The following is a 24,143-nucleotide window of genomic DNA, read 5'->3' on the forward strand; positions in this document are numbered from 1 at the left end:
GGCATAAAGATAAGATTACTTCGCACGCACATAAGCTTGCACCTGGCATGAACATAAGATTACTTCGCACGCACCCTTCGGCACCTGGCATACAGTAGACTATAAAAGAAAGGTAACTTTGGACGACAAACTGAGAGAGAAAGAGTTCCTTTGCGGAAGAGCAAAGTGATGTTTTGTCCTTTGTAGACGTACAAAGTGAAGATCCCTTTTTCGCCTGTGATGTGCTCTCTCCTTGCCAGGCTGATGATGAAAAGGGTGTAGTGAGTATTGGCCGAAATATTGTGCACGGATACAGATGTATATGCTTAAGCTTAGAACTGTATATGCTTAGAACTGTATATACTTAGATACTTTTAATACTTGGACTTAAGATTGTATACCAATAAACATATTATTTTACTTTTACCTTATTCTCGCCTACCTGATTCCTTACAGTGGGGAAGTTAGTGGCTAATAGGACATGCTGTCAAACATGCTGTCAAACTGCTGTCAAACTGATTAAGATCTTTGTTAAAAGTAATTCCCCCCCGAAGCAGCCGGGTGGCGAAACACGGACCGTGTTGGCGGTACTGTATTTAAAGTTCTTGCTCTGAATACAGGAGTTGCCGCAATAAAATGATATATATGAAACTTTAAAACTCTTCCAGGATCTCACGTTGTTTCTTGCACTTGTGTTGATGTATATATAGTAAAGTGCAAGCCTTTCTCCAGTACTCTGTTGGATTTAAAAGGACATTCATACACTCCCCACCAGTTGCCAATAGACATCATAAGCGTATTTTATATATAAATATATATATATATATATATATATATATATATATATATTTATATATAAATCACAAGTAAGGCAATGTGTACACCTAACTAGTGCTTATCACACAAAAATCACTCCCAATGGAGAATGGAAAAAAGCTTTTTTCAGTTCTACATTGGGAGTGATTTTTGTGTTTATATAGATACTTAAAAATGCTCCATTAATTATTCCTTTTCTACTTAACAAATTTAATTATACTTTTAGAATGTCCTCTTCCTGCACCATGGCCAGGTTTTTTCTAGAATTTTCAGCAACACAGTGGCAAATTATTTCAGTCTCTTCCCACCATTACTTTCAATGAGGTAAATTAACATCTCCTTCCTTATTCCCTTTTGTGATTGGCAGTCCATGGACTGACCCACAGACTGCCATTCTTAACTCCAGCCTGGCCCGAGTAGTGGAAGGCCGCTGCCACCGATCTCCCCAAGGCCAGCCACCCTTCTCCAATGCGGCGAGATACCGCTGATGCTTCTTGCATGGCACATCCTCCCTAGGTGCGCTTGTGCAGCCTTTCTTAGGGCCTTAAAGGGGCTGCAGCAGAAAGAGTCCCACAGCCCCTGAAGATGAAGTCTGATGCTGGGGCCTATAAGAGGCCTCGCCTGACATTGCTCCTGGCATCGGCAACAGGTCTCCTACCGCTGTGTAGTGTGAGTTGCCTCAGCGTCTTCAGTTCCTGGCCTTTGTTGTCTTCAGCTCCTGGTCATTGCCCTGAGTTTCAGTTCCTGTGGTCATCTCTTCCATCAATTCTTGTGGTCAGTCTTCGGTTCTTCACGTCTTCAGTGTGCCTTGCCTCTTGTGTTGCTCCTCGTCATTCTGCCCTGCTCATCCATCCTGTTTTCCCTTGGATGGATCTCTGGCTTTTGACCTCAGCTTGTCTCCTGGACTTCTGTTGATTGCCACCTGCCTCTGACCACTTCTTGACTACCAGACCTTCCTTGAATGCCGCCTTCCCTTATCCCAGCCTGCCTCAGAATATGCCTTATCTCCGTCTGCTCTGATCCTGATTTGTTGAAGGATTTCAGGCATTTGCAGAGGATCCCTTCTAAGACCTTCCGGCTCCAGCATCCAAAGGCTCAACCCAAGGGGAACAAGGGCTGGTAAAGGCAAAGCTCTAGTTGGGTCTTTGCCTTTTGCTGATCCACCTGCTGATGGTAAGGACCTGCAGGGCCCCTCTCTGCAGCCTGTGCAAACTCTGCCTTGGCCTAAGAGTTCACACCTGCAACTCTCCCCTACCACTGTTCCCAAAAATAATTACAGCAAATCAATGAAATGGGTGTCCTGAAGATGCCAAGTTTTAAAATGCCATTCAAATTACATGCTTCAGCACAAGAAAGTAAAACCATTGCTACTATGATCAGACAGTCCATTAGGTAGGTAAAAATCTGCTGGTTCACTAAATAATTACATTTAAAGATAAAAAAGATTGTCTGGCCTTAAAAAGCATATTAAAAATTGCTGGTAGAGCTCTTTAGCTTAGAAAAGAGACAACAGAGGAGATATGATTGAAATTTATAAAATCATGAGTGAGATGGAACAGATAAGTAGGGAATAGTTATTTACCCTTTCAAACAACACTAGGTCTGGGGGACACTCCATGAAACTAGCAACTGGCAGATTTAAAACAAATCATGGGAAATGTGTTTTCACTCGGCACACAATCAAGCTATGGAATGGGCAACTAGAAACTTGGGGTGAGGTTTTGGTTTTGGGGGGTAGTTTTGCATGCACAGTCAGAGATACGAACAGCACAGTAGACATCAGAGAAGATTTTGTGTGATTTGTAGTGAGGAAAGGTACACAAATGATATTTGTACAGTGTACTCTTGACCTAGCTTGATGCACTCTCTACCTAGCTGCTATTAAGCTAGGTAGAGAGTACATTGTACAAATATCATCTTTTGTGTACCTTTCCTCACTACAAATCACATAAGATTTTCACTGATGTCTACTCTGCTGTTCGTACCTCTGACTGTGCATGCAAAACTGCCCTCAAAAACCTAGACCACCACCAAAACCTCACCCCAAGTTCCGAATGGCCCCTCTTACAGTTGTATAAAAAGTTGACTAAAACGTGTGCCTCCCCAGAGGCTCGCTCTCTCTCTCTCTCCTCCCCGCTCCAGGAAAAATGGTGTAGTTATTTTTGGCTTGATAGCATACATTATGCTATTGCATGCAACATTAAGCACACCTCATTTTCATAAATTCTGCCGAAACTCCTCACTTTTGACTAAATTTTTAAAATTTGCATATGCATCTCGTGATGCGTTATTTATCGCATGCATTATGGCGTTATCGAGGGCGTTAGGGCCCTGCGATAATGCCATAACATAATTTGATGAATGACCCTGTTAGTGAGATTCAAACGAGGATTGGACAAGTTCTTGAAGGAAAAGTCCATAAACAGTTATTAGACAAGTAGACTTGGGAAAGTGAGTGCTTATCACTGAGAGTGAAATACAAGTAATAGATGAACTGTTGGGATCTGACTGGTACTTATGACCCAGACTGGTCACTGTCAAAGACAGAATGCTGGGTTCAATGGACCTTGGTCTGACCCAACATGGAACTTATGTTCTTATGCTTGAACCTATGTGACTTGCCTATTATGTTTTCCGAGCTATTTGCTATTTATTGTATTATATTTTTGTCTTAGTTGTAAACCACTTTGGGTTGAACTGTGTTGAAGGAAGGTAGTATATTAGGTGATAATATAACTAGGTCTTTAGGTCTTTATTTTCCAGCTAATTAGGAGTTCTTTGGGGGTACCAAAAATGTATCAGTGTTTTTGTGGCAAAGGTACTATTGTTGGGTACTTTTTCTGGTTGAATCAAATATATTTGTGCAGCTGAGGAGTCAGTGTGGAAAAGGCATAAAAACAAAGCAGAGGATCCAGGATAGGCAAAGGAGGAGTGAGAAAGAATTAGGGGAATTGCTGGGTTTTTTTCCCAGTGTTTATCTAATAAACACCTTTTTATTTATTTTTTTGTGCATCAGAGCTGTTTTATCAGGATTATCAGTTAAAACCTAAAATCAGAAGTCCTAAATATAACAAAGCATCAGCTGGATAAAAATTTCTCCACACATTCACCAGACCAGGGCTGTTAAACTGCAATCCTCGAGGACCACAAACTGGTCTGGGGTTCAGGACAACTCTAGTGAATTTTCCATGAGATGTATTTGCATGTACTGCCTCAACTGTAGGCAAGAAATTCTCATATATATTCGTTAGGCATATCCAAGTAGATTTTAAAAGACCCATGTATAAAATCTGGGGGTTACGCGTATAGCCGGGCCCTGCGTGCGCCAAGCACATTTTAGAAAGGGCCTGGCCATGCGCATATCCCCCAGTACACGCAGAAGTGCCGAGCCTGAAGAAAGGGGTGGGCTGTGGAAGCGGGGTCTGGGCAGGGAGGAGCAGAGGCCGGCCGGGACAGCGGCCATTAGGCCCTGTCCCGGGAGAGTGCACACCAGCAGCTGGCCAGCGCACATAACTTACGTCTGCTCCTTAGAGCATGTAAGTATTAAAACAAAAAAGTTTAGTGGAGATAGGTAGGTTTAGGGGTCAGGGAGGAGAGGGGAAAAGGTAGGAAGGTTAAGTAGGGGTATAGGGAAGTTCCCTCCCAGTCCACTATTGGAGCGGACTGGAAAGGAACTGGGGAAGGCCTACTCATGTCACCGCATGTTGGTTTAGAAAATTCCCCCTCCTGCACGTGCGAGTCCCGACTCACCCGCACATGTGCGCAGGAACTGTATTTTATAACATGCGCATGCACTAAACAAAAAGTGCATATAACTGAGGAGAATTTCCTGGCGAAGGACAGGGTTCCGGTATGGTTATGCAGGGACCCTTTGGGACCACCACTATATGACCTTAGTTCCTAAACCCTGTGGTAGGATATAGGTAGTACCCTGTTTCCCTGAAAATAAGACCTAGTAGAGGTTTTGCTGAATTGCTAAATATAAGACCTCCCCCGAAAGTAAGACCTAGCAAAGTTTTTATTTGGGAGCATGCCCGTCGCACAGAACACCAGAGCATGCAGCTGTGATTTTTTTCCCCTCAGGATTCACAGTTAGTTGTCATCACAAACCAGCATAACCAGACAACTATTCAGAATATGATAAATGTTCATTTTTTTGTTCAACAATATATGTGAATTCTTCTTCATGGAAAAATAAGACATCCCCTGAAAATAAGGCCTAGTGCATCTTTGGTAGCAAAAATTAATATAAGACACTGTCTTATTTTCGGGGAAAAAGAGTACACCAGAGAACAGCACCTCCACAGAGGTTGCTGGGAATGGCTAGCCTCTTTCTGGTATAAAAGCTGTTAGCATCATAGCTAGGTGTGGCATTCTGAGTTAGAAATCAGAGGAGAAGGAGCTGTTTTTCCTGTGTTGATTTTCTTCCTATTCATGGTGTGCTAGGCCTCATGGCTTAGATTCTGCATTAATCAGGAAGGAGACAACCTGTCCAGTAAGGGTGTCCTGAAGTTTAGGGGATTTTTGGACTTGCTTTCGAGAGTTTTTCTGTGTGATCCCTGGGTTAGGGGACTTTCAGGGATTTCGCTTTCTTAGATAGGCCAGGAGTAGAGGAGATTCCACTTCTCTCCATAACACAACTAGTGGATAATAGATTGGGGTGATTCGCTGCAGGAGAGTTGCAGATTTTTCCTTTTTATGAAGACTTGCCTTGTGGTTTAGGAAGAAGTTTTGTTGCCACCCTTCCTGCCCACAAGTGAAGAAAACCAGAAGAGCTGATTGTTCCCTGCTGCCTGAATCTTTCATCCAAAAGATCCCATTTGTCATCTGGAGAAAGAGAATTATGAGTAAGACCTTTTGTTATATCTGGAGACCCTCATCTGGAGTCTTCACACTGGGAAGAAGAGGTATAAATGAGAATCTTGCCATGTTTGAGGCCCTATTTTTTGCCTGCCAGTGGTTTTGGAAGTGGTTTTTCCTCCCATAAACAGAATCCCCTGTCCACCTGGGAAGTCTTGCTTTTCCATGCCCTGGAGGATGAGTTTTTTCCCTAGCCCATTTACCAAGACACTTGGCACAGATAAGGAAAGTTGGAAAACTGTGATTATGAACTGTTAGTGCCAAGAACTGATGTGTAAAGTGCCACAATAAGCTATTGAAGAATTGCTACAGTAATTTGAATACCCAAACTTGAGCAGCCAGAGTATTTTGTTGGCATTCACTGAAAGTGAAGAGAGATTTCCCCAGGATAAGAAGGAGAGAATCATTTTCACACACCTTAAGCCTTGGAGGAGTATTCCACACCCAACCCCCTTCTTGGTAACAATCCAACTCTCCAGGGTTGTGGGACAGAGAGAAATAGAGGCGCTGGCTCCTACCTTCCAGGTCCAACCACTGGAACAAGGGCTACAACCAATGCTCCCTCTAATTTTTTGTGGAATTGTGTCCCCAAAAAGATTTCAAGTGTAATGTTTTAAAAGCAGTGTACAATTTTATTTTCCTTTTCTTGTACATGCTATGTTTCCCTGTGTGTACGCACACAGTTTACAGGGAAACATTGGTTACAACCAATCCCATCATTCACAGTACAGTCTCATCATCACCTACTAAGAAGTCTTTTCTGTCTTAAACTCTTCCACAATATTTCATAAAATCTGAAAAAAAAAACTCAGATTTTTTTTTTCCTTCAGAGCAGGCATAATAATATTAGTAAAAGAAAAGTTTCTCTAATAGTAATTTGTACATAAAAGAAACTGGGCCCACCTAGTAGCTCAGGATCTGGCTTCGACTTCCTGGACCAGGACTTGGCTTTCTAGACCAGCTGGGGCTGGAAATGCTGTTAGGAAGAGATATAAAAATGGGGGGTATTTTGAAAGGAAGGCTCATGGCACCCTAACCCAAAAGAAGCTGGCTCCTACTGAGCTTGAAGCCAAAAGAGCAAGAGGAAATAACTTAAGACAAAAAGAAAAAATGAGCACTCAGGTTTGAGTTTCCCGCCTATTGGGTCTGTTGGGAGTCAGACATGTCATGGTGGCAATGTGCTTCATCCTGTGAAGGGAGATCAAGATGGGAGAAAAAGTGACTACCACTACTGTCGTGGCCCTTCACGTTCTTGGGGAGTGGTGCTAAGGCATCACCTCAGTCCATTGAGCCCTCTGGACTGGCAAGGCTCCTAGTGCTGCCCAGGCATCCCATCTGAATGGTGCGGCTGGCAAGAGGGGAGGGCAGGGTGTCAAAGGGGAAATAAAATAATCACCACTAATAATCATATTAACAATAAAATGATTTAAAACCTTCTGAAAGTATTACCATGCCAGCACTTAAGTTATTATAATGACTTAAAAATAATCCTACACATTCCATTTCATTATTAACCTTTGTACATGCTTCCTGAAAACGAAATACTTGTATTTCGCTCTGCCTAATATATTCAAACAACTGCTCTCTTGTGAATGTCCCTAACACTTTTAATATTAAAAGCTGCCAAGTTGTCAGGTAATGCGTGGGAGTTGAGGAAAGAGCAAGTTCCATGCAGTAAACGACAAATTGAAAACCAAAAAATGCAGATACTTCTCCTGACACATATCCAAGACTTCTTTTCATTTTTATGACGTGAAATTACAAGATGCTTAGTCTGATTTAAGGAACTCAAATGCATTCACCAAAGATGGTTTAAGAATCTTTTCATGGCTCTACACAAATGCTTTAGTATCATGGAAATGTTCTAACATTCAATATCTCTGGGGGGTGGGGGGGGGGGGGAGAGTGGTTGTTTGCCTCAGAAAATATTTAAGGATAATTTTTTAAAGGACTTGCATAAACAGTTTGTGCGCATAAATCTGCTTTTGAAAATTATCTGGGAAGGGGGGATAAACCAGGAAAAAAGTATTTGCAGAACATGCTTTTACAGCTGTTATAATTAGTGAGGTTTGGGTGGACCCTTGGACACTGTGGCAGCTGACCACGCCCACGGGAGGATGTCCCATGAGGGGCCACAGGTCAGGCTCAGCTCTGGACACACAAACACAGATATTTCTTTATTTAGACAGTTTGAGAAGCCACCAAAGGTGGCAGTAGAGAGTAGAAGATGTAGCCCGGCTGGGCTAGTATTCCCCAGGACGCTGGAACAGCGGTTCCTCCAGTAGCAGTGCTGTAGTGGAGAGAACTGAGAAAGTGAGTACAATAGAACATTTATAGAGTCCCAAATATGGAGAAGCCCCGAGATAGGGAGAGCTGGCCCTCAAGGAGCAAGTACCAGATCCCTAGGAGCAGAGAGACTCGTTGGCAAGGTACTCACACAGCGGTTCCACGTAAGAGATGGCACTGGTGCTGGAACGGAGGCAGGCCTTCGAGAAGTGAATACCTGGTTCCAGGGAGACAGCTCTGAGGAGTAGATGATAGTAGTACTCACTGATGGTGTCGGTAGCGAATTCTTCCAAGTAGAAGAGGAAGAAGATGCAGGCAGCGGGTCAGGGAACATGGGCCCTTGAGGAGCGAGTACCAGTTACCTGATAGCGACCTGAAAGAAGCAAAAGAGGCCCCAGAGGAGTGGGTACCCCATTAGCAGAAAGAGTCCAATGGAAGTTGGAGAGGCAGAGTAGCTGGGTACGGAGAGCGAATCCCATCCGTAAGATCACCCTTGCTAACTCAATGGCTAGCAGTAAACTGTAGGCTTAAATATCCGGGCAGCGTGATGTCATCACAGGGGGATGCCCTTGAGGAATGCGCCAATGAGGAAATAAGAATGAGGGCCACGCAGCGCGTGCGCCCTAAGGTACCTGTAGAACATGGCGGGAGGCAGCGCTCAAGCCGGTCCGGGGACGCCGGAGAGAACGGCAGGCGGACGCCACGGCAGCCAGGCGTCCGTGAAGAGCAGGAGGAGCCGCAAACAAGGAAAGTTAGGCGGAGTGAAGCCGTCGGGAAGCAACGGTCGCAATGACAGCGGAGTCGGGGCAGAGAAATAATTTACACCTATGTTTGATTTTCACAAGTATCTGTGGAAATTGTGTACATAGTAAATTATACCTGCTCTGAAGCAGATGCAACTTCCTGCACGAACAGTACATTTGTGTGCACACTGGCAGCACCTGCAATTTTTCAAAGTGGACCTGCGCGGAAGTCCGCTCTGAAAATTCAGGCTTCTGAAAATTACCCTCCTAAAATACTGAAAATAATTATCTGGATTGTTAACCCTTCTTTTACCACAGTGCTCAAGGCAGCTAACAACATTATTAATAATTCAGCTACACGTCCCTGCCATAAAGAGTTTACAATCTAGTTAGGTACCTGAGGCAATGGGAGATAAAAGGACTTGCCCATGGTCACAAGGAGTGTCAGTGGAGGAAGTGGGATCTGATTTCCGAGGTTCTCAGCCCATTGCTCCAACTAGTAAGCCCCTCCTAAAGGCCATTATTAAATGCATCTACAGATATTCTATAAAATTCTCCATATCACAGCCAATCTCCAAACTTTCTCTTAAGATACAGGTTACAACATAGGCTTTGGGAGTAATACCATGGATAGCCTCAGGCTGGGAATTGGAAAATTATTCTCAGTCCTTGGGTAATTCAGGTGCAAGAAACTTTTATAGCAGAGAATCCAGTGGAAAGCTCCTGGAGAGTTCTGGGGTTCTTCAAATATTTGGTTAGTCAAATGTTGCAGTGGACTCAGGTGGTTATTCATTCTTAAGGTACACTCCTGTGTGTGAGCAAAGAATCCCAATCCTGTTCTGTACTCTCATAAAATGCAAATTAAAGTATGGATGGCTCTGACTGGTATGACTTCTTTATATGTATAGATTCATTAACAACAAGATGCCATCCACAGGCACAGTGCATTTCACAGTTCTCGTTTCCAAGGTAGCATTGATTCTGGTACAAAACATAATAATGGATTCCTCTGGTAGCTTTCTTCCTTCTCCACTATAACACCAATATGACAAGGACTAGTCCATTCTACTTTAGGGGTCTTAGGGCCAGGATACTTTGACTGGTCCCACTTTTCCCAAACTCCACAAGAGAAAGTCTATGTGCTATTTCAGTAATTGGCTTCTCTGATTCCCTTAAGCAACTCCCTTCAACCCTTACTGGGTCTCAATTCGCATGTAGATCCCTGTTATATGTTTTGGAATTTGTGCATTGTTCTTGGATGTTTTATATTTTACAGTGCTTTGGACAGTCTCCTGTCAGGGACCAGAAAAGCAGCAAATACATGTTTTTAAATAAACATAAATTACTCTTCCAACTCCAGAATTGATTGGAGTATCCCCACTTTATCCACACTTCTAGCTGTAGTCCTGCTGATGTTTTCCAGAGTGGGGGGGGGGGGTTACACTTGTTTGTGTCTCATAATCCTCCTCCAGGAGCCTTATACAGTTGTGCCAAGGAGCTAACTTCTACCTGCTCCATACTAATTCTCCAGTTTTTCCTTTCAGATAGACGCCTGCTCTTCTCATACTCTGCTTAGCAGGCACAACAGAACCCTAATGAATGATCACTGCAAATTCATCTAGATCCTTCTAGGGCGAGGTGAGCAAACTACTGCCTGTGGACCAAATCCAGCCCATCACCAAGTTTCATCTGGCTTGCCAGTCTGTAAAATATTAACATTATATGCGGCAAAAAGAGAGGCTGTCCCAAGCACCATGGCACTGTGCAGTGACATGCTGGCAGAGTTCCCCCTCCCCGCCAGCATGAAGAGCGGCGTGATGGACATGTGCTGGCAGGGTTTGCAACCTCTGCCAGCATGAAGAGCAAGAACAGGCCCTACGTGGTGGTGGTGGGCCCAAAGTTAACCTGCTGGTAGAGCTTCCAGCACCCAGCCAGCAGGGCGAAGATCATGATGATGCCGGCAGTAAGGGTGAGCACTTGGAGGTCAGGGTATGAGTAAGGAAAGGGGTGAGGGTGGGAGTGATAGAGGGATGAGAAGTCAAGGGAGTGAAAAGGGAGTGAGTGGGGGGAGGAAGAGTGACTGAGAAGGAAGGGAGTGGGGGTAGTGAGAGTGACTGAAAGGAAAGGGGGGGGGGAGGGAGGGAGCGAGCCTGAAAGAGAGAAGGGAGGGTTGGAGCCTGACTGAGAGGGAAGGTAGTGGGAGGGAAGGGAGCCTGACAGAGGAAAGGGAGAAAGGGAGGGAGCCTGACTGAGAGGGAAGGGGTAAGAATGAGGGAACAGAAGAAGATTGAGTGGGTGGGTGAGTGACAGAGGGGAGGGAAGGGAATGAATGAGAGGGAAGGATGAGTGGCACAAAGAGAAGGGAATAAGCGGTGACAGATGGAAGGGAAGGAGGTGAGTGGGAGTGAGCGGATTGAGTGTGAGGGTGAGTGACTGACAGAGGGAAGGGGTGAATGAGTGAGAGGGAAGGTTAGGGAGGAAGTGGAAGAGGGTAGTGAGAAGAGAAGGTAGAAGGGTTTGTGAGCGTGTATGTGTGTGTGTGTGTGTGTGTATATATGAAAGAGTGGATAAAGTGTGTGTTCCCCGTACCTCCCCTTCAGTAATCCACTACAATATCAGGATGACTGGAAATCAAAAGTTCATAGGTATGGAGAGGGGAAATTTTTAACCTTATTAGTTTTAATTATTAGGTGTTTCATATGTCTGCTGTTTTGAAATAAGAACATAAGGAGAACATAAGAAATTGCCATGCTGGGTCAGACCAAGGGTCAATCAAGCCCAGCATCCTGTTTCCAACAGAGGCCAAAACTAGGCCACAAGAACCTGGCAATTACCCAAACACTAAGATCATCCCATGCTGATGCAATTAATAGCAGTGGCTATTCTCTAAGTAAACTTGATTAACAGCTGTTAATGGACTTCTCCTCCAAGAACTTATCCAAACCTTTTTTGAACCCAGCTACACTAACTGCACTAACCATATCCTCTGGCAACAAATTCAGGAACTTAATTGTGCATTGAGTGAAAAAGAATTTTCTCTGATTAGTCTTAAATGAGCTACTTGCTAACTTCATGGCATGCCCCCTAGTCCTATTATTCGAAAGTGTAAATAACCGATTCACATCTACTCGTTCAAGACCTCTCATGATTTTAAATACCTCTATCATATCCCCCCTCAGCCGTCTCTTCTCCAAGCTGAACAGCCCTAAACCTCTTCAGCCTTTCCTCATAGGGGAGCTGTTCTATCCCCTTTATCATTTTGGTTGCCCTTCTCTGTACCTTCTCCATCGCAACTATATCTTTTTTGAGATGCGGCGACCAGAATTGTACACAGTATTCAAGGTGCGGTCTCACCATGGAGCGATACAGAGGCATTATGACATTTTCCATTCTATTCACCATTCCCTTCCTAATAATTCCTAATATTGTTTGCTTTTTTGACTGTTGCAACACACTGAGCAGACGATTTTAGAGTATTATCCACTATGATACCTAGATCTTTTTCTTGGGTGGTAGCTCCTAACATTGCCGCCAATTGTGGACCCCGTCTCTACCAATTACCTATCAGTTACTTCTCTGTTATTCCTTAGTTAACAGCTTTCTTACTAAATTGTTTTAATTATTTTTTCAGTTATACCTTTGTTACCTATCAGTTACCATTTATCCCACTAAATTGTTAACTATCTAGTTTGATTTTCAGGCTCCCTTTATAGCCTCCCTATACTGTAACAACCTCTGTTGCACAAGTTTCCACTATTTGTCCCAGTTCCTCCCACTCCCTGTTCTTTGTACCTTTTTCCAATCTAGAGTTTTAATGTAAACCGACATGATGTGCCTACTAATGTCGGTATAGAAAAACTGTTAAATAAATAAAAAAATAAAAAATAAATAAATAAACCTAGCATCGTGTAACTACAGCAAGGGTTATTTAATAGATTTTTGGGAAATGTTTAACCTTTTTTTTATCCTTACTCTTTTTAATTATGATATATTCTATTCTTCATTTGTTTTGACATTTTTACTAGTATGATTGATTTTATATTTCTTAATCTTGTTTTATAAGCTATGGTGACATTTCTATTTTAGCATATTTGCACTGATTTGTAGTGGCTTCCAGGTCAGTTTTTTTGTCTGTACTTTTCTGTTTTATACTTTACGGCCTTTTTGTTCTTATTTGGTGAGGGTCTGCATTTGTGACAGAGGTGAGGTAGTCTGGAAGCCGGGAAAACACCTTGTACCACTTGGATTGAAGGTCTTGCTGATTTTGTTAGAGGCTGGGATCCATGATTGAAGGGGCTCCTTGGGTGCTAAAATGATGGGGGTAGATGTTGAAAGCTGGCTGTGTAAGTAACTTAGCCAGTTAGAACTAATCCGGCTAATTTATAATGTATATTCAGTGGCACAGCAAAGCCGCTGAATATACGCGTATATGCGCGCACTTTGCCAGATAAGTCAACCTGGCTAAATTTAGACCTGCTGTATGGGATGTCTAAACATAGATGTAAACTTATCTGGCTAACTCCGAATATCGGTAGTTAATCATATATAGCTAATTCGCTCCACCCCCAATCCATCCAGTATATGCCTACTTTTTATGAGTATAACTTTTAGCCATATTTAGTGGTAATTACTTAGACGCACAAGTGAATGATGAGATAGACATAACTGGCATCTCAGAGACCTGGTCGAAGGAGGATAACCAATGGGACAGACCTATATCAGAGTACCAATTCTATCACAATGACAGGGAGAATCAACTTGGTGGGGGTGTGGCACTTTATGTCTGGGAGGGTATAGAGTCCAACAGGAAAAAAAATCATACAAGTAACTAAATACTCAGAAGAAACTATCAGACCAATTTTAAAAGCACTGCACACATAAAAGTCAGGGGTTATGCGTGTGGCTGGGCCCTGCGCATGCCACGCACATTTTCTAAAGGGCCCGGCCACGCATGTATCTTCCAATACACACCAAAGTGCCAGGACTGAACAAAGGGGCGGGCTGGGGCGAGTAGGGGTGGGCCAGGACAGCGACATTACACGCAGTCCCGATGAAGCACGTGCCAGCAGCCAGCCAACACGTGGAAGATACTTCTGCTCCAGAGGAGCAGTAAGTATTACAATAAAAATTTAGGGATAGGATATGTTTAGGGGTTGGGGAGGAGAGGGGAAGAGGGAAGGAAGGATAGGGTTAGGGTTAAGGAAGTTCCTACCCAGTTCCCACCCAGTTCACTCCTTTATTGGAGCGGACTGGGAAGCAACTGGGAAAAACCAAAATTGCGCTGCTGCGCGTAAATTAAAAAATACCCCCCACCTGCATGCGGAAGAGGCTACCTGCCTGCACATGTGGAATGCAGAGGTAATGGTGGTGGGGCCACATGGCAATAGTGATCAAAAGATAATCACATTTGAACTAATGATTGGAAGGAGGCCAATATGTAAATCTACAGCTCTAACAATAAATTTTCAAAAGGGAATATTGATAAAATGATGAAAATAGAAAAAAAATGAAAGGTGCAGCTGCAAAGGTTAAAAGTATAAAACAGGTGTGGGCATTGTTTAAAATTACAATATTAGAAGCACATTCCACAAATTAAGAAAAGTGGAAGGAAGGCAAACTATTACCAGCATGGTTAAAAAGTGAGGTGAAAGAGGCTATTTTAGCCAAAAAAAATATCCTTCAAAAACTGGAAGAAAGATCCATCTGAAGAAAATAGGAAAAAGCATAAGCATTGTCAAGTTAAGTATAAAACATTGATAAGGCAGGCTAAGAGAGAATTTGAAATGAAGTTGGCCGTAGAGGCAAAAAACTCATAAAATTTTTAAAATACATCTGAAGCAGGAAACCTGTGAGGGAGTCGGTTGGACTGTTAGATGACCGAGGGGTTAAAGGGGCTCTTAGGGAAGATAAGGCCATCGCAGAAAGACTAAATTAATTCTTTGCTTCTGTGTTTACTAATAAGGATATTGGGGAGATACAGGTTCAGAGATGGTTTTCAAAGGTAATGAGTTAGATGAACTGAACCAAATCACTGTGAACCTGGAAGATGTAGTAGGCCAGATTGACAAACTAAAGAGTACCAAATCACCTGGAACGGATGGTATGCAGGGGTTCAGAAGGAACTAAAAAATGAAATTTCAGATCTATTAGTTAAAATTTGTAATCTATCATTAAAATCATCCATTGTACCTGAAGACAGAAGATGGCCAATATAATCGCTCCGGGGCAATCTGGAAAACTATAGCCAGTGAGCCTGGCTTCAGTGCCAGGAAAAATAGTGGAAACTATTCTAAAGATCAAAATCACAGAGCATATAGAAAGACATGGTTTAATGGAACATAGTCAGCATGGATTTACCCAAGAGAAATCTTGCCTCAAAAATCTGCTTCATTTTGTTGAGGGGGTTAATAAACATGTGGATTAAGGTGAGCCGATAAATGTAGTGTATCTGGTTTTTCAGAAGGCATTTGACAAAGTACCTCATGAGACGCTTCTAAGAAAACTAAAAAGTCACACACATTTGTGGATTACAAACTGGTTAAAAGACAGGAAACAGTGTACGATTAAATGGTCAATTTTCTCAATGGAAAAGGGTAAACAGTGGAGTGTCTTAAGGATCTGTAACTTGGACCGGTGTTTTTCAATATGTATAAATAATCTGGAAATGAATATGACGAGTGAGGTAATCAAATCTGCAGTTGATACAAAATTATTCAGAATGGTTAAATCACAAGCAGATTGTGATAAATTGCAGGGGGACCTTGCAAGATTAGAAGATTGGGCATCCAAATGACAGATGAAATTTAATGTAGACAAATGCAAGTTGAAGCATATAGGGAAAAATAACCCATGCTGTAGATACATGATGTTAGGCTCCATATTGGGAGATACCACCCAGGAAAAAGATCTCGACGTCTTAGTGGATAATACATTGAAATCGTCGGCTAAGTGTGCTGCAGCAGTCAAAGAAGCAAACAGAATGTTAGGAATTATTACGAAGGGAATGGCAAATAAAATGGTGGATGTCATAATGCCTCTGTATCGCTCCATGGTGAGACCATACCTTGAGTACTATGAATAATTCTGGTCGCCACATCTCAAAAAAAGATATAGTTGCACTAGAGAAGGTAAAGAGAAAGGCGACCAAAATGACAAAGGGGATGGAACAGCTCCCCTATGAGGAAAGGCTAAAGAGATTAGGGCTATTCAGCTTGCAGAAGAGATGGCTGAGGGGGGATATGATAGAGGTCTTTAAAATCATGAGAGGTCTAGAATGGATAAATGTGAATTGGTTATTTACTCTTTTGGATAACTGAAGGACTAGGGGGCACTCCTTAAAGTTAGAAAAAGGTTGGATAAGTTCTTGGAGAAGACCATTAACTGCTATTAATCAAATTGACTTAGGGAATAGCCACTGCTATTACTGGCATCAGTAGCATGGGATCTACTTAGTGTTTGGGTACTTGCCAGATACTTGTAGCCTGGATTGGCCATTGTTGGAAACAGGATACTGGGCTTGATGGACCCTTGTTCGACCCAGTATGGCAATTTCTTATGTAAGGCCTGCTTATCCAGATAAATAGAACTGAATGCACTTTGAATATTGGGCCCATGGTTTTTAAGCCTGCTGGATACCGAAATGCCTGCAGCAAGTGCTGGGGGTTTGGTTAACGGAGCTCCCTCTTGGCCCTCGTTGCAGTCAATAACTTGTAATATGGCCCCAGCACAAAAAAGTTTGCCCACTCCTGTTCTAGGGACTGCCAACTTAAGTTATAAATTGAACAACTAGGAGTCTCAGCACAGGGGTCTAATTGATCAAACCATTTTTAAAAAAAGGGTTTCTATTTAAGTATGACAATTTGCACATGTTCTGTCAAAGTAAAATATAAAGTGGTTAAAAGGGAAAACTTTGATAATAATAATAGTAAAATAAAACAACGTACAAACAGGGCAATAACAAAAATAATTCCAGAGTTTTGAAAATGATAGGTATTGTCTTCAGAGAGCCAGCTGTCTGCTCTACTGTCTTTATTGCTATTTTCTGCTATGCGCAGTTTTCTTTGCAGAGGTTGATTTTCTGTTATGTTTCTTATGTACTTTTGGCAGATTAAACCCAGAATTATCCTCATCCTGTTTTTCCTGATCAGTTATATTTGCCCTGCTGTTTTTATTCTTCTCTGGTAATTTTCTCCTGAAGATGATCTGTATTTCAGTCAGCAGACAAAGCCTGTTCCCCAGAGGTGGAGGCAGTGTCTGTGCTAGTTTCTCCTGCACGTTTCCTCGTTATAGAATCACAGAATGGACTGATAAGTACTGTTAAGATCCATCTAGTCTGCCCAATTTACTTCCTGATGCAATGCTATCAACTCCCAAGTTGATCTTTCCGGATTTCCAGAATGCAAGCAGCTGATGCATTTCTCTTCTCAGACCTCAGCACTGTGCTCCTGTCCGTCAGGCTTCTCTTTAATTTTAGGAGAAACCTTTATGTAATAACCTGTTTCTGCAGTTAAACATTTTCATTGACTCAGGTGTTGAAAACACAGCATAATCACAGCCATCAGTACAAATGTTAAGCACAGCCTTCATTTCTGTGGGGCTATTGAGAATCATAAATGTCTGCCTCCTCAAGGAGGCAAAACTTCTTGAATTCTGGAATTTCACTGCCTACAGGAATCTTCTTAATTCTAGGCATACCATGACACACTAATTCAGCTTTTAACAAATTATTTTTCAGAAAAGGAGGAACATCAGAAAACACCACTCACTGAAGTTAAAAAGTAAAACAATCAGCAAAGACTTATTAATACATAGCATCTGTTCCAAAACCTGATTAACCAGCTACTCTTGGTTCAGAAAAAGAGAGACATCTGAGAAGCAGACATCACATTTTCAAACCCAGCTAACCTTCCTGCAGATAAGCACAATCCTTCACAAACACATTCTCTGGGGCTATGACTTTCAGCCCAGGTTTCCTAGTCAGTTTCTCAAATTCAAAAGCTAAAACATTTGTTTCAACTTTCAGGGTCATAAGGGCCCAAGGCTGACAAAAGCAAGCTTTTCCTACATAAACAAATGCTTAACACTACCCCCCAAAATGTTTAACCACTATATTGTATAGAAATATAAGCAAACAGAGCAGAAGAGGCACAAGGAGGATGCAGCGAGGAAGGACTCTCCCCAGCATCTCCCTCCCTTCTCCTCCTCCTTATTGCTGGGCCTGTGGCTCCCGTTAGCTAAATCCCTTTGCATAACATGCTCCTCCATCTCCCCACATCTGGCTGGCCCACTCACTTGCTTTCTAAACACATTTCACTGCTTTGTCTCTCACTAGATTTCTCCATTCACCACATGTCCAACTTGTTGTCAGCTATATGCTTCAGTTTCACAGTTGGCTAGTTTCCTAACACGATATTTTTTATATTTCATTTTATGAAGTGTATCAGCACTTAACCCTACTTTGTATGAAACTGCCAGGCCTGGTTTCATTTCCACGGCACAGTGTTTATATGTAGTCTAGAACATCCAACCCTCCTTCCAACACCTTTCCCCACCCAGCCACTTGCCCTCCACATTCTTTCCCACACATTTTTTACCCCCTCCCTTTCCATGGATGAGACAAGCACTCTTCTCTCTATTCCCAGCCCCGCCCTTCCCAGGCAGCCTGCAGGGAACAGGAGGAGAGGAAGTGATGCAGAGGCTGGAACAGAAAGAACAAGAAAGAAATGAGCCATTTTGCACCCTAATCCAATCCCTTCTCTCCTGTATTGCAGAGAACAGGAGGGGGAAGGGGAGAATTTGGACTTGACAGGCTAAAGCAGATCACACCAAAGAAGAGCTACTCTACTACTTAATCTAGCCCTTCTCCTGTTGTTTCTCCCTCTTCCAGACAGCTTGCACATGCACAGACTAACACAAGGGCTCCTGGCAGACCAACCCAGAGCTGGGGAGATGAAGAATACCCATTAGAACCATCTGCATCTTAAGAGCTTCAACCACAATCTCCAGCATGTACTCATTCAACAAACTTCCATCATGCAAAGAATGAGCCAATTAAAAAATGATCAGGTTAGTGAGTTGTGATGCGTGTGTGTGTATATATTTTATTTTATTTATTTATTTATTTTTTTTAAGATTTTGGATTTGATTATGAAACTATGCATTACTGATATTCCAACATAGTGGCAAAAATCATGTTTTTTTTATCTCATTATTAACTTTTATTATACAGCACCTTTCCATTTTACCAGTACCCAAGGCAATTTCACAACATTAATTAAAAAATAGTAAATGACAAAGCAGTAACATAAAATTTGTCTAATACGAACATTAATCATGAATACCAATTTTGGATGGGGCAGCCTCTATTTTTATTCATGTGCTTTTTATTATTATTATTTTCTCTTTATTAATTCTAGGTGCACTATGATGCACAAAGGGGTGCACAAAGGAGCATGCTACTTTGTTGCGCTCCTTTGTGCGCATGACTGAGACACGGACAATTAATGGAGAAACACCCCCCTTCCCCCCCGATGTCATGAAAGTGGTGAAGCAACCCTACATCAGCAGGAGGAACAAGTCCAGAAGCACACACACCCGGGGAAAGAGGAAAACGGCTTGGGTCAGTGGCTTGGCAGAGCAACTGGAATGGGCAACAGTAGGCAGGCAGAAAGAGCAAAACAACAGGGTGACAGCAGCAAACAAAATAGTGAAGCCTCTGGCATCGCCACAGGCAATTAATGGAGACTCTCCTGCTGTCATCAAGGGGGTGGGGCAACCTGATATCAGCAGGAGGAGAAAGCAAGTTCAGTAGCATACACCTTATTTGCAAACAATGGAACAGATACTCTGTGCTCAGAGCCTACAGCATCACAAATTCAGGCTTTTTCTGATATATCTGAAAAATGTGTTGTCGCCACACTTTATTTATTAATTAAAAATATTTAGATTCCAAATATTATGAAGTACATTCCTAAGCGGATTACAAATTTTAAACAAATAAACATGAATCAGTTAAAATAAAATAAAATTATAACCATAAAATAGAAACAAACAGTAAAACTTAATAGCAGAATAAAACTACAAAAATGCTATCTGAAATAATAAAGACTTCAGCTGTTTCCAAAATACTTTTATATCATCAAAGTCACCTCTTTAGCGATCTTTTCTTCACATTTGGAATGTGCTGCCTTCCTTTTGTTTTTTGTGTATGAGACTTGTTCATTTCGTGCTGAGTATGTGTTGGCCTTTTATAGCACTTGGGGAGTTGGTGGACATGGCAGCAAGCATCCAGACTCCTTTAGGTTTTGTTGCGTGTCCCGCCCGCGGTAGGCATGTGACCAGGCCTACTCACCCTTGCACCTCTGCTCCTGGACCCGGACCATCTTTGCTCGCCCGAGCACCTACTGCCTCCTCGGCTGTTCCTGACTCCTCCGCGGTCCTCCTCAGTTCCCGGTGGGTCTCCCCATGTGGGCCGCAGGGAGATGCCATCATCCGGCCTCTTGCGGGCCCTGGCTTAGGCACGCACCTCCCGTACATTTTAAAGGGGCCATGGTGAGAAACTAGCCCGAAGCCCCGGATGATGACATCATCAGGCCTTGCTATTTAAGGCAGGGCCCTGCCACTAGTTCCTTGCCTTGGCAACAGGTCTCCATGTTTGTTCGTGTGCTAGTTGCCCATCGTTCCTGGTTCATGATCCTGACTCCATTCCTGGTTCCTGCTCCTGACCCATACCCTGGTTCCTTCTTATCTCTTTGGACTGATTCTCTGGCTTGACCCTTGCTACGGTGGACCACGCTCAAGACTAATTCTCTGGATTTGACCCTTGCTACGTTGGACCATGCTCAAGACTAATTCTCTGGATTTGACCCTTGCTACATTGGACTATGCTCAGGACTGATTCTCCAGCTTTGACCCTTGCTTCATTGGACTACGCTCTGGACTGATTCCTTGGCTTTGACCCTTGCTCTGCTCTGACTCAGTATCTTGTCTTGCTCAGCTGCCTGCCCTGACACCAGCTTGCCTTGACTACGCCTTGATCTCTACCTGGACTTGGCCTTTTGGCTTTGGCCTCTACTACCTGGGCGCCCCCGTCTACGCCCTGTTCTTATTGGCACCCAGGTCTCTGGATCCCTGCCTCGTCCGGACCTATGTTGGCTCCTTGTTACCTCTGCTGGTTCCTGGAAACCTTTGCACCTCTACTGGGAGTCGTCACATGGAGGCCCATCTAAGACTAGCTGGCCCCGGCACCCAAGGGCTCAACCTGCGGGGAACGAGGGCTGGTATTGGCGAAGCTCCAGTTGGCCTCCGTCTCCTAGTCAGCTCCGCCTCCCGACGGTGGGGACTCATGGGGCTTGCCCTACAGCTAGCCTCAACCCCACCTTGGGCCAAGGGTCCACCACCAGCGCAACAGGTTTGCTATCTGAGCAAGTTGTGTTTGAAGTGGATAATGTTTGCCTAATAATTCAACATTCAAAGACTGATCAAGTAGTTAAAGGCTCTTGGTTGGTCTTGAAGACGGTGAAGGGATTGGCGACTTGTCTGGTCAAAAATGCCTTTTTGGAAAATATGACCCTCTGGAAGTGTGCAGTTCCTAGTTCATGACAATAGTTGTCTTCTCACAAAATATCAATTTTCTGCAGTTTTGTGCAGACTTTGGGGATGAGTCTTTTTGGGACTCACTTTTTCCAGATTGGTGCAGCTACTTTGGCAGCAGTGTTGGATTTACCAGATGGGGTTATTTGCCACATTGGACTTTGGAAGTCTGGGGACTTTTAATTATGCATTCATATGCGAGAGAGCTAATGAGTTTACTGGAGGGTACTGCATAATATTTCTGTGTTTTCCTGGTTGATAACATGCTGGCAGGAATATCTGGATAATGGGGCACTCATATTTAGATTGGGCGTACAGACATGCTCAACAACCTCCTTATGGATTGCACTTGGGCCTGGCAGCTCATTGTATAAAGGTGTCCTAGTTCAGACAGTAAGAGATGCGGTGGGATCAGTTACTGTCATTCCTCCATTCACTAATTAAGTGTTGGGCTTGGCCAGATGTCTTGCTGTTATATATTTTGGGGAATGACTTAGGCAAATGGACATGCTGCCAGTTGGCTGATGCGGTTAGAAAAAATGTGTCTACTATGGTTATCTAACACTAAGATTTATTATTCAGACATTATTCCAAGGCCTGCTTTGCTAGATCAAGCAATTTGGGGCTGCGGTTGGGCTAACGTAAATCAGCAAATTGGATCTTGGCTGTGCTCTCAAAGGAATGGACATATAAGGCATGCGTGATCTTGGAATGTTTGTACTGTGTTAAGGGTAGATGGGGTGCACCTATCTGATGTTGGGATCGTTTAAATAAAAGGGAAATGCATTCATTTGAAACAGCATAGATAATATCAATGCCTGTCTATGTTGTTTCATGTTGTTTCTTTCATGATTATCACAACACCCTTCTGACTTTACCTCCATATGTATTTGGGTGTACACCTTTGCTCCCTACTGTTGCTGTTTTCAAATCAAAACAATAGACTGGCCGTAAAGGGAGTGGGTGTGGGATGAGGCCTTATATCCTGGCTGCCCAAATTAGGATTATGTGATATATATGTATATGTATCAGCCTGCGTATGTTTTTGTGAACATTTTGTATCTTTGAATAAACTGAAAAATGTTTCTATATCTAAGTATATATTATTTTTAAATTTTGTTTGGGAATTTTTATATTTGCATATCACTAGTTTTTGTGAAGTTATTGCTGTGATAGTGTGTATTTAGCTAGGGGCTTGGTGTTTTAAATGTAAAAAGAAATTTAAGCAAAATGTATTACCAGGATGGTATAAAATGAACCTTAATTTATGGATCTGATAATATAGTTTGTCAATTTTAATGCATTTTCCCCATACTCAATCATTACCCAAACACAGACCTCTGATATGTCAGAGATTCTGTATCATGCAACAGAAATCTCTCTATACTGTTCACATGCAAGACAGCGTGAAACCAGATAGCATCTTTTAACATTTTTTAAACCAGTACCTATCACACATTGTGTATGCTCAACTAGCCTTAATAAAAGATACTAAAAATAGAATCAAAAGATTTATAGCCTCTATAAAAATTTCATGACATATATATGCACTGCATAGACCATTAAAAGGTCAGTGGTGGTACACAGAACACCACATTCTGTGCCTAGTATTTCTCATGAATGTACAGAGAGAGAAATATTTTTTTAAAATTACTACTGCTGCTTGCTTTGTTTGAGAAAAGTTACTAGATAAGCTGTAAAAGCAAAAAAAAAACAAAAAAAAACTGCTCTCTCTTTATCACTGGAACTATGGAACAATTCAAATTAAATTCCAGAACTCAATAATTTAGTAGAGAGCCTTTTCTTGCCATTGATTGCATTACTATAAGAAATTTACTGTTTAAAAAAAAGCACTCCCACTAGGTGGTTTTAATCAGGTCAGTGAGCACTGGAAGGAGAAGGAGAGCTGGCCTTCGGAGGGGAAGAAGGTGAGCCTATTTCAGGGCTGAGATCTGGAGCTGGCTCAGGGTAATGAAACTGAGGACATGGAGGCTGAACTTACACATAGTAATGATGGCAGAAATAAAAGACCAAAATGGTCCACCTAGTTTGCCCGACAAGCTTCCCAAGGTAGTAACTGCTGCTCCGTGCAGGTTGCCCTCATGTTTCTCAAGGGTACTAACTGCTGCTCCGTGCTGGTTTAGCTTTTTTATTTATTCCCATCCTCTAGCCTTTAGGGATCCACAGTGTTTATCCCATGACCCTTTGAAAACCTTCACAGTTTTAGCCTTCACCACTTCCTCCCAAAGGGCATTCCAGGCATCCACCACCCTCTCAGTGAAGAAATATTTCCTGAAACTGGTTCTTCCTCCCTGGAGTTTCATATCGTGACCCCTAGTTCTACTAAATTGTTTCCAATGGAAAAGGTTTATTGACGACCATGGATCATTAAAACCTATCAAGTATCTGAAGGTCTGTATCATACCACCCCTGCTCCTCCTCTCCTCCAGGGTATACATATTCAGGTTCCTCAAACTCTCCTCATAAGTCATTCGATGGAGACCATCCACCATTTTGGTCACCCTTCTCTGAACCACCTCCATCCTGTCTCTGTCTCCTTTGAGATACGGTTTCCAGAACTGAACACAGTACTCCAGGTGAGGCCTCACCAAGGACTAGTACAAGGGGATTATCACTTCCCTTTTCTAGATATTCCTAGTTATTCCTAGATATTCCTCTCTATGCAGCCCAGCATTCTTCTGGCTTTGGCTATCGCCGTGTCACACTGCTTCATCGACTGCAGGTCGTTAGATACTATCACCCCAAGGTCTCTCTCCTGCTCCATGCACATCAGCCCTTCACCCCCCAAACGCATATAGTTCTTTCGGGTTTCCACACCCCATATGCATGTCTCTGCATTTCTTGGCA

The 24,143-nt window shown here is 42.7% G+C and overlaps 1 protein-coding gene and 1 long non-coding RNA gene across 5 annotated transcripts in view; one reads left to right on the forward strand and one right to left on the reverse strand.

Moving 5' to 3' along the window:
• Positions 1-24,143, reverse strand: part of TMTC1 (transmembrane O-mannosyltransferase targeting cadherins 1) — a 717,359-nt gene that overhangs the window by 528,050 nt on the left and 165,166 nt on the right. The window lies entirely within an intron of this gene.
• On the forward strand, positions 36-22,854 carry LOC115090634. Of its 2 annotated transcripts, none has more exons than XR_003856435.1 (4): positions 36-260; positions 10,229-10,653; positions 18,571-18,749; positions 19,100-22,854. It is a non-coding gene; the product is annotated as an uncharacterized LOC115090634 (long non-coding RNA). The 2 variants fall into 2 exon arrangements; XR_003856436.1 differs by having other exon boundaries at positions 10,229-10,322; positions 19,100-22,853.

The sequence above is a fragment of the Rhinatrema bivittatum genome, chromosome 4 (genome assembly GCF_901001135.1).
Source record: "Rhinatrema bivittatum chromosome 4, aRhiBiv1.1, whole genome shotgun sequence".
NCBI lineage: Eukaryota > Metazoa > Chordata > Amphibia > Gymnophiona > Rhinatrematidae > Rhinatrema > Rhinatrema bivittatum.